Source organism: Triticum urartu, chromosome 5 (assembly GCF_003073215.2).
Source record: "Triticum urartu cultivar G1812 chromosome 5, Tu2.1, whole genome shotgun sequence".
Classification (NCBI taxonomy): Eukaryota; Viridiplantae; Streptophyta; class Magnoliopsida; order Poales; family Poaceae; genus Triticum; species Triticum urartu.
In genome coordinates this window covers 391,648,182-391,659,236 of record NC_053026.1, presented here as the reverse complement: position 1 = coordinate 391,659,236, position 11,055 = coordinate 391,648,182, and positions in this window count along the sequence as shown.

The following is an 11,055-nucleotide window of genomic DNA, read 5'->3' as shown; positions in this document are numbered from 1 at the left end:
GTTGCTTGGTCCAGAACAAATCATTCCCTCTGAAATTTGCGCGGGGATTCACATAGGGGTTGATCTTCCTTCGAGTGACAAACTCAGCCAGTGGTATCTCATCCATGCCCATTGATGGCTCTCTGGTCTTGGTGGCGGTGGTCTTGTTCTGCGCTGGGGAGCATTGGAGCACTCTGGAGCCTCCTCTTGGTTGAGCAGTCGCTTTGACCCTGTGTCACGGCTGGGATTCGAGCGACGGACATTGGAACCGGAGCCACCACCTATGACACACAACACAAGAACACGCAAGAGAAGCGAGAAGGATCAATGCAAAGACCACAGCAAAAATAGATGAAACATGTATAAATAACATTGGGTAATGGCCACGAGGAAGGTTTGAAGTCAACGGTAGTACTGGTCCATGATGCGGAACTAAAATTTTACTGCTGCTCTAGCCGCGGTAGTACCGCGCCGGGATGGCACGGTAGTACCACACCTAGAGCGAAAGTAAAATTTTACTTCCGCGTCGCGCGCAGTAGTACCGCTCCGGAGGAGCGGTAGTACCGTACGAGGCGAACGCGGCGAGGGCGGTAGTACCGTACGGGAGGTGCGGTAGTATCGCTCGGCATCAGATCCGAAACGGATCAGATCTAGGTACAACCCAACAATGGAGTGGTACTACGGTTGATCAAAACTATCGAGTAGCAACAAACCAAATAGCATCTCTACTGCATTACTACTCGCCTACACCTTACTCTTGCAAAGATTTGGCCTAAAATCTCAAGAACAACATGCATCTCCCCAAAACCTAGAGACAAAACAACGAAGCAAAAAGAGGGGCAAAAATAGAGGGATTTGGGGAGAAACCTTGTTCCATGGCAAGAGGGCGAGGTGGGGAACGATCCCACCGGACGAAATGCGAGGAGAGTGGCCGGAGATGGAGATCCGGCGAGGTCCTCCGGCACCGTTCCTGGGCATGAGAGAGAGACGACATGGGGAAAAGGAGTTGAATGAGTATGGGGGGTTGGAACTCCCCTGCCCGCTCTTGACCCCCACCCGCTCGCGACGGTGCGGTAGTACCGCGGGTCATTGCGGTAGTACCGCATGGGCGGAAGTACCGCACACAGGGCGGTAGTACTGCTCCTCCAGCGGCAGTAAAAAATTACTGCCGTGCTGGTTGCGGTAGTACCGTGCATAGCTCCTGCAGTAGTACCGTGGCAAGCCACGGTAGTACCGTAGACCCAAGAAAATGCAAGTTTCGCAAACAAGAGAGAAAATGGCCTTTGCAATGCAACCTTCAAGCGAATGGACACACCAAAGAGCTAACACACGAGGCAACTCAAACACAAGCTCGGCTCGAAGAAAGACAGGCAAAAGACAACAAGGACCAAACATGAGACACAACCTCTCCATAGAGAGGGCGGTGGCCGGAGCCACCTATGTTTGAGTTAATTGGTATGGCACCACGAAGAATTATCCTTGGGCCCATGACCAACACTCTTCTTTGAAGCACAAGTGCCATCAAAAATGGCTAATGTGAAAGATTTGATCTATTTATGCATAATGGGGGGAGGGGGAGTTCATTGAGAGAACAACACTCCCCCTATGTCCATGCCTACACCTAAATAAGATATAAGGTTGACATTTGACGGGCATTGGAGTGGAAGCCGGCTTGACATCACTTAGCTTGAATCTCTTGAGCATGTCTTGAGTGTATTTGGCTTGGTTGATGAAGGTTCCTTCTCTTCTTTTCTTGACTTCGAACCCAAGAAAGAACTTCAACTCTCCCATCATGGACATCTTGAACTTTGAGGTCATGAGAGCGGTAAATTCCTCATTGAAAGCTTTGTTAGGGGGACCAAAGATAATATCATCAACATATAGTTGGCACACAAACAACTCCCCTTTGACCTTCTTAGTAAAAAGAGTGGGGTCGATTTTCCCAATTTCAAACCCACGACCTTGCAACAACTTGGTAAGGTGGTCATACCACGCACGTGGGGCTTGTTTAAGGCCATAGAGTGCCTTATCGAGTTGATACACATGATCGGGGAAATAGGGATCCTCGAACCCGGGGGTTGTTTGACATACACCAACTCATTAATAGGACCATTAAGAAAAGCACTCTTCACATCCATTTGTTGCAACTTAAAGTTATTATGAGAAGCATAAGCAATCAACAAACGAATGGATTCAAGGCGAGCAATGGGAGCAAAGGTTTCACCATAGTCGATACCCTCAACTTGGGAGTAGCCTTGTGATACCAAGCGAGCCTTGTTGCGAACGATAATCCAATGAGCATCTTGCTTGTTCTTGAAGATCCACTTGGTTCCAATGACATTATGATTCCCCGTTGGCCTTGGCACCAATCGCCACACCTTGTTGTGCCCTAAGTTGTTGAGTTCTTCATGCATGGCATTAAGCCAATCCGGATCCTCGAGCGCCTCATAAACCTTTTGGGGTTCAACACAAGAAACAAACGTGTGATGTTCACAATAGTTTGCTAATTGTCTACGAGTGCTTACCCCCTTTTGTATGCTTCCAAGCACATTCGTCATGAGATGACCCTTGGCAGTCAGCTTGGAAGCAATCTTGGCGGCACGACGCACCAATTCCTCCTCAGAAGTGAGTTGAGAAGCGGAAACTTGATCATCTTGAGCGTCGTCTTGAGCTTGTTCTTGACCTTGAACTTGCTCGGAGGAGAGAACTTGACCTTGGGCATCACATGGTGGTTCAACACCATCTTGAGGTTGATCTTTCCCTTGATCTTGTTCATGAGGTTGAGGGCCTTCACTTTGTTCTTCATAAGGGAGTGGGTCTTAGGTTGGTGATCATTCCACTTGAGTGGAACATTGTCCTTCTCCTTCGGCCACAAGGGTTCCTCAATGGGTAGGATAAAACCAACACCCATTCTTCTTATGGCTTGGGGAGGAATTTCATCACCTACATCACAAGTACCACTTTGCTCCACTTGGGAACCATTATTCTCATCAAACTCCATGTTACACGTTTCCTCTATAAGTCCCATGGACTTATTGAGGACACGGTAAGCATGAGAGTTTGTAGCATAACCAACAAATATGCCCTCATGAGCTCTAGCCTCAAATTTTGACAAACGAACACCTTTCTTGAGAATGAAACACTTACACCCGAACACCCGGAAGTACTTGAGGTTGGGCTTGTTACCGGTGAGTATCTCATATGGAGTTTTGTTCAAGCCTTTGCGGAGGTAGAGCCGATTGGATGCATGACACGCGGTGTTGATGGCTTCGGCCCAAAAGTTGTATGGAGACTTGAACTCCGCCATCATGGTCCTTGCCGCGTCCATCAACGTCCGGTTCTTCCTCTCCGCTACACCATTTTGTTGAGGGGTGTAAGGTGCGGAATATTGATGCTTGATCCCCTCATCACTAAGTAACTCATCCAAGGTGTAGTTCTTGAACTCGGTGCCATTATCACTTCTTATTGTCAAGATCTTTGCATTGTGTTGGCGTTGAGCTTCATTTGCAAAGTCAATAACGGTTTGTTGAGTCTCACTCTTCCTTTTGAAGAAGTACACCCAAGCGTATCTTGAATAGTCATCCACAATCACCAAGTAATACTTTCTACCCCCAAGACTATCAAAGGATGGAGGCCCAAAGAGATCCAAGTGAAGGAGCTCCAAAGGCCTCTTTGAGTAAATGATAGTCATGGGAGGGTGAGCCTTCTCATGTAGCTTTCCTTCAATGCAAGTACTGCAAGCACAATCTTTGGAAAAACTAACATTTGTTAGTCCACGGACATGGTCCCCCTTGAGAAGACTTTGCAAAGATCTCATATTGAAATGGGCTAAATGGCGATGCCAAAGCCATCCCATGTCAACTTTAGCCATTAGGCATGTCGCGGTCTTAGTGGGTCGCTCTGAAAAGTTAATTACATAGAGACCGTTCTCGACATGCCCAACAAAGGCTACTTTAAGAGTCTTGCTCCACAAGAGGGCCACGGTATCAATATCAAAGAAAGTAGCAAAGCCCATGATTGCAAGTTGACGAACGGAAAGTAAATTCTATGCAAGGGACTCAACAAGCATGACCTTCTCGATCGTGAGATCATGAGAAATGACAACCTTGCCAAGTCCCAATACCTTAGAGGACGAGGCATCACCCCACTCGACATTGGTGGGCATAGATGGAATCTTGTGCACCTCCACCACCCAGTCCTTGCTTCCGGTCATATGATTAGTGGCTCCACTATCGAGCAACCATGATCCCCCACCGGAAGCAAACACCTACAAGAGATCAATGCTTGGTTTTAGGTACCCATTTTGTAATGGGTCCTTTGATGTTAGTGACAAGGGTCTTAGGAACCCAAATAGACCATTCAATGTACTCATAAGGAGAACCAACAAATTTAGCATAAACATGTCCATCACTAGCATGACATAACACATAGGAAGGGTTAAACTCGCCGGCTTTGTTGGAAGGGGTGGCATTGCCTTTCTTGACACCACCACCCTTCACATTGTTCTTCTTCTCCTTAGAAGCACACTCTCCCTCTTTCACAAAAGTTTGCTTGAGAGGAGGAGGTCATTTGGCCTTGTCATTCTTCTTCTTGTTCTTGGACTTGGGTGCGAACCCAATCCCTTCCTTGGCCACAACTTCCTTTTGATTGCTCAAAAGGTCGTTGAGGTTCTTCTCACCTTGTATGCATGACACAAGGCCTTTCTCAAGTTGCTCCTTTAACTTTGCATTCTCCTCAACAAGATGCACATGCTCACAACAAGGGTTAGTAGCATTTCCATTATCAATTAAAACCATATGAGGAAAAGTGGCTTTCTCCTTGGTTAGCTTCACTTAGAGTTGATCGTGAGACTCTTTAAGACTAGCATGAGTACCCTTCAAGGCCTTGTGAGCCTTGTCAAGTATATCAAACTCCTCCTTCAGTCTAGCAAGATCAACCCCAAGTTTGGCCTTCTCGGAATTTAGCACACGAGATACAATAAGAGCATGATCAAGATCTTTCTTTAATTTAGCATGGTCATCGTTGTGTGACTCCTCAAGAGCCAAACGGTGACCGCGCTCTTCCTCAAGCGCATTAGAGAGATCCGATATCTCATCGACATAGTCATGACTATGCCCCTCCATCTTAGAGATGGTTTCTTCGTGAGCCTCGATCATGTCATTGGCTTCACCAAGTTGTTCCAAGAGAGCAACAAAGTGCTTCTTGGATTTACCCTTGAGTTTACTCATAAAAGACTCAAATTCATTTTCCTCCTCATTAGGCCCCTCATTTTCATCAATGCAATCCATCAAAGAAGGATTAGTAATGATGGTAGTCTTGATGTTGGAGGTTACCTTGTTGGTGGCTTTAGCCATGAGGCACTTGGCGGTGATGTTCTCGTTGGGTGAGTCGAAGAGAGACACCCTTGGAGTTGTCGCAATGGCAACGGAGGCCATGGCAACCGACGCACCGTCATCATCATCATCATTATCATCATTGTACTCTTCTTGTGCCACCAACCCCTTGGGAGGAGTCTTCTTGGTGAAGTTGCTCTTGTTGGGGAAGGACTTGGCCTTGTCTTTTCGGATGAGCTTGCCACCATTGTCTTCCCTATTCTCATATGGGCACTCCGCGATAAAGTGTCTTACATTGCCACAATTATAGCAAGTCCTCACTCGTTGCTTGCCCTTTGCGCCACTTGAGTTGTTCTTGTTGAAGTTGGGCCTCGTGTTCTTCTTGCTCCAAAATTGCCTTGAAGCAAGAGCCATGTGCTCATGATAAGCATATTTTGTATCTTCGGGATTGCTCTCCTCTTCTTCCTCTTCATCCTCTTCTTCCACACTAACCTTGGTCTTCAAAGGAAGTTTGGGCTTCTTAGCTCTTTGAGAACGTAACACCGCATTGTCGGCAGTCTTGTCCAAGATCCTCATTGCCACAAACTCATCCAACACTTCACTTGAGGACAAGGTGTGGAAGTACGGACTTTGACGGATGATGACGGAGGACATGGCCTTGTGGTAAGGCATCATGGCCTTGAGGAACTTGCGCTTAATCCAATTGTCATCCGTATCCTTGCTCCCATAATCTCGGAGTGAGACCGCGAGAGTGGTTAACCTCCGGTAAAGCTCACGAGGTTCTTCATCTTCATTCATTGCAAACTCATCGACTTCATCTTGCACCACTTCATAGTTGGAGTGTTGAATGCTTGTGCTTCCCTTGTAAAGGGAGACAACATGGTGCCATGCTTCCTTGGCCATGGTGAAAGGTCGGAGATGTGCAAGATCTTCGGATGGAATTGCATCTTGGATGATGAAGAGAGCATTCTCGTTGAATTGATGATCTGTGACTTCTCTAGGGGTGAAGTTGCTTGGGTCATGCGGATAAAAACCTTGCTCAATGATTCTCCAAAGGTTAGTATTAACATAAATGACGTTTAAAGCGATAAAACCAAGTGTCAAAATCCTCATTTTTCACAATCTTAGGAGGAGAGCCGGCATGATTTAAATGAGTGGAGGGAATAGGTCCTCCATAAGTAATAGGGGTTCCACATGGGCAAAGATGCCACTACCATTTTTACCACTAGACACAGGAACTTTCTCACTAGTAGCTTCCTCCTTGTCGGAGTTAGCATCCATCACCTTGTTAGTGGGATCGACCACTTCCAACGGTGTGGTGGATAATTTGAGACCATCAAGAAAGTTCTCAAGCATGCCTTTGACCTCGGCCATCATGGAGGTTTTCAATGTGTCCAAAGCCACATTGAACTCCTCACGTGAGACCGAGGTTCCCCCATCGGCCGTAGACGAGGATGGAATCACACTGGGGTGCTCCTCCTCACCGTCTACGGTGTCAACCATACTCTTCGGACGACAAAGTCCTTAATAAAGATATGAGGCTCTAATACCAATTGAAAGGATCGATATAGTTGACTAGAGGGGGGGCGAATAGGCAACTAACATTTTTTAGCTTTTCTTTACCAATTTAAACTTTGCATCAAAGTAGGTTGTCTAGATATGCAACTAGGTGAGCAACCTATATGATGCCACAACAACAAGTACACAAGCAAGCAAGGAATGTAATACATGATAAGCTTGCACAAGTAAAGGGACGAAATAACCAAGAGTGGAGCCGGTGAAGACGAGGATGTGTTACCGAAGTTCCTTCCCTTTGAGAGGAAGTACGTCCCCGTTGGAGCGGTGTGGAGGCACAATGCTCCCCAAGAGGCCACTAGGGCCACCGTATTCTCCTCATGCCCTCACACAATGCGAGATGCCGTGATTCCACTATTGGTGCCCTTGGAGGCGGCGACCGAACCTTTACAAACAAGGTTGGGGCAATCTCCACAACTTAATTGGAGGCTCCCAACAACACCACGAAGCTTCACCACAATGGAATATAGCTTCGCGATGACCTCAACCATCTAGGGTGCTCAAACACCCAAGAGTGACAAGATTCACAAGGGATTAGTGGGGGGATCAAATTTCTCTTGGTGGAAGTGTAGATCGTGGCCTCCTCAACCAATCCCTAGAAAATCAACAAGTTTGATTGGCTAGGGAGAGAGATCGGGCAAAAATGGAGCTTAGAGCAACAATGGAGCTTAAGGGTGGAAGAGGTGGTTAACTCGGAGAAGAAGACTCCCCTTTTATAGTGAAAGAACAAATCCAACCGTTATCCACTAACTCAGCCTGCGAAGAGCAGTACTACCGCACCAGACAAGCGGTACTACCACAAGGGCCTGCTGTACTACCGCATGGCTCTATGGTACTACTGCTGGCGTGGCAGGAGCTAGACCAACCCTGTTGTGTAGAAGCAGAGAGCGGTAGAACCGTTGGCGCGGTACTACCGCTCCCCCTTGCGGTACTACCGCAAGGCAGGGTTAGTCTAGGCTGGGAAGGCACGGACATATAAAAATACATCCGTGGCTACTTCCCTGAGTTTTGATCTATGCAAAAATCCGACAATGTACTACCGCAAGCCTGGCGCGGTACTACCGCGTAGGGCGGGGATGTAAAAAATTACATCCGCCCATACTTCCGCTCGTGCTGTTGTGCCTGGCCAAAGGCCATGGTACTACCGCAAGCCTGGAGAGGTACTACCGTGTAGGGCGCGGATGTAAAATATTACATCCACCCCTACTTCCGCTCGTGCAGTTGTGCCTGGCCTGAGGCCACGGTACTACCGCACCCAAGGAGCGGTACTACCGTGAGCACCTGTGGTACTACCGCGCCCATTGCCGGTACTACCGCAAGGCCCTGCGGTACTACTACTCCGAAGAGCAGTACTACCGCATGCCCCAGTTCAGCAACACTAGAAGTCCTTTATTTTGCATAGACACGGAGAAACGGAGGATGCTCCAAAGAGCCAAAGGAAAGGTGGTGCAGAAAGGAACAGACGTGTACGTGATGATTCCACCCAAACCTTTCCAACGCGGACCCCCTCTTAATGGTACGGCTTTCCTACGACTCAAATCCACCGAAAAGAAACGTAGATAAACGCCGTCTTCAATAAGCTCCGAGGGGCACCAAATCGTCTTATGCCTAGACATGATACATCTAAAATGCTCAATGCACACGATTAGTCCGCAAAAGCATTGTCATCAATCACCAAAACTACTAAGGGATAAATATGCCCTTACAATAGGCCTGCATACATGCAAGGAAGGATCGAGAAGGAAGTAGCGCAGTGTCATTATGACTACATGCACGCAAGTATTAAACAAGTTGCTCGTACGAGGAAACATCATTAATGTTTGCCTCGATCACTGTTTGTGGCCTTGTATAGATGCAAAATGTATTTTTCATAGTGGCCTTCTATAAGGGAATGGAGGGAGTATTATAAAAATAATCATATATCAAAATGCTTTAGAGTTTTGTTGTTAACAAACCAGTGATATATCTCTCGATCTATTGCAGTATCTCACGAATCTAGTGGCAATTAGGATTACAATCACTGGATACACGAATTGGGGAGGAAGGGAAAGGGAAAGAGAGCCGTCGCCGGTTTCGCTGTGATCCACTGGATACCTAGCGCTTGCATGTGAGTCAGCGTTAAGTAGCTGGTGGGGAACTGGTTCACACCCACTCCGGCCCGCTGACCCTGCTGTTGGGCCGCTTCTGCCTGATGGGCCGAGCCGGTGGCAAGGCCGGGTCTTTGTCCTTTGTCAAGCCTGAGTTGTCTGTGGCCTTGACACCCCCTCCTTCTTGCGATGAGGCTTGCCTCCAAACCTCTGCAGCAGGAAAGCGAGCTTGGAGTTCTTGTTTGTTTTCCCAAGTGTCACCGAGTGTTGCAGGATCAGACCACCTGATAAAGACCTGCTCAACCATGGCACCTCGCTTGCGACGCCAGCGTGAAGTCAAAATCTGTACTGGAACTGCGGGTGCATCAGGTGTGGTAGGGAGCTATTGTTGAACTGGCGTACCTGGCAGAAGAGCGTTCCCAAGCAGTGACACATGGAAGACTGGGTGCACCGAGGCGTCTGCCGATAGCTCCAGTTTGTAGGCCACATGGTTGATCTTGGTGATGATGGAGTATGGCACGTAGTAGCGGAAGGAGAGCTTGTGGTTGGCGCGTTTGGCCACCGATGTTTGCAGGTAAACCTTGTCGCCGACCTCAAACACGCGTTCCGAGCGTTTCTTGTTTGCTTGTTGCTTCATACGCAGACGAGCTCGTTGAAGGTGTTGCTGCAACAAGTCCTGAATCATGGCACACTCATCGAGCCAGGTCTGTAGGGCGGGAACCGAACAAGAAGATGTGGCAGTGATGCCCCAATGGCGGGGTTCATGCCCAAACATGGCCATGAAGGGACTCATGCCAATTGCCGAATGTGGCGCTGCATTGTACCAGAACCGCGCGAGGGGAATCGAGTGGCTCCAACACTTAGGGCAAGAATGTGTGAAGCAACGCAAAAATGTTTCAAGGCATTGATTCACACGCTCTGATTATCCATCGGTTTGTGGGTGGTTGGAAGTGCTCATGCGGAGATCAGTACCAGCATGACGAAAAAGCTCTTGCCAAAAATGGCTAGTGAAGACGGGATCACGGTTAGAAACGATCGACTGAGGGAAGCTGTGGATAGGATAGATGCATTGCATGTAGATCAGAGCAAGCGAGAAGCAGTGTAAGGATGGGCAAGTGGCAGGAAGTGCGCGAATTTGGTCATCTTATCGACCAAGACCCAGATGCAATTGTACTGACCTGATTGTGGAAGGCCATCAATGAAGTCCATCGTGATCATATCCCACGATGCGTTATGAATTGGGAGTGGCTGGAGAAGGCCTGGCGAAGCCACCCGCTCTGACTTGGCCTGCTGACAAATTTGGCAGCACTGAACATATTGAAGGACATGAGTTTTCATTTTTGGCCACGCGAACAGACGCCTGATCTGTTTGTAGGTGACCAGGAATCCAGAGTGTCCCCCCACCGGGCTGTCATGGAAGGCAGAGATGATCTACTGCTGTAGCGCGGTGCTACCTCCAAGCCAAATGCGATTTCTGAAACATAGGATCCCTTGCGACAAGCTGAAACGCCCTTTAGGATGCGGCCTGACTGCCAATTGTTCCAGGAGGCACTGTGCTTGAGGGTTGGAATTGTAGCTTGCCACGATATCCTCGATCCATGTTGGTTGGCAGCTTGAGATCGCCATGGTATGCTCTGGATGGTGTAAGCGAGATAGTGCGTCTACAGCTTCATTCTCCACGCCTTTCTTGTACACAATCTTGTATTGCAACCCGAGCAACTTGGTGAAAGCTCGCTGCTGCCAGGGAGTAGTGAGTCACTGCTCCTGTAAGTAAACCAAGCTGCGTTGGTCTGTCTTGATGATGAACTCCACGGACTGCAGGTACGGTCGCCACTGGTTAACTGCAGCAATCACTGCCAGGTACTCCTTCTCGTAAGTGGACAGACCCTGATACCTGGGTAGAGTGCTTTACTCATAAAAGCGATGGGATGCCCTTCTTGCTGCAGGAATACCCCAATTCCTGTATCGCATGCGTCAGTTTCCACAGTGAACTGTTTCTGAAAATCTAGTAGGGAAAGCACCGATGCTGTGACCAGACCCCGTTTGAGGATTTGAAAGCTCTGTTTAGTGTTGTCTGTCCA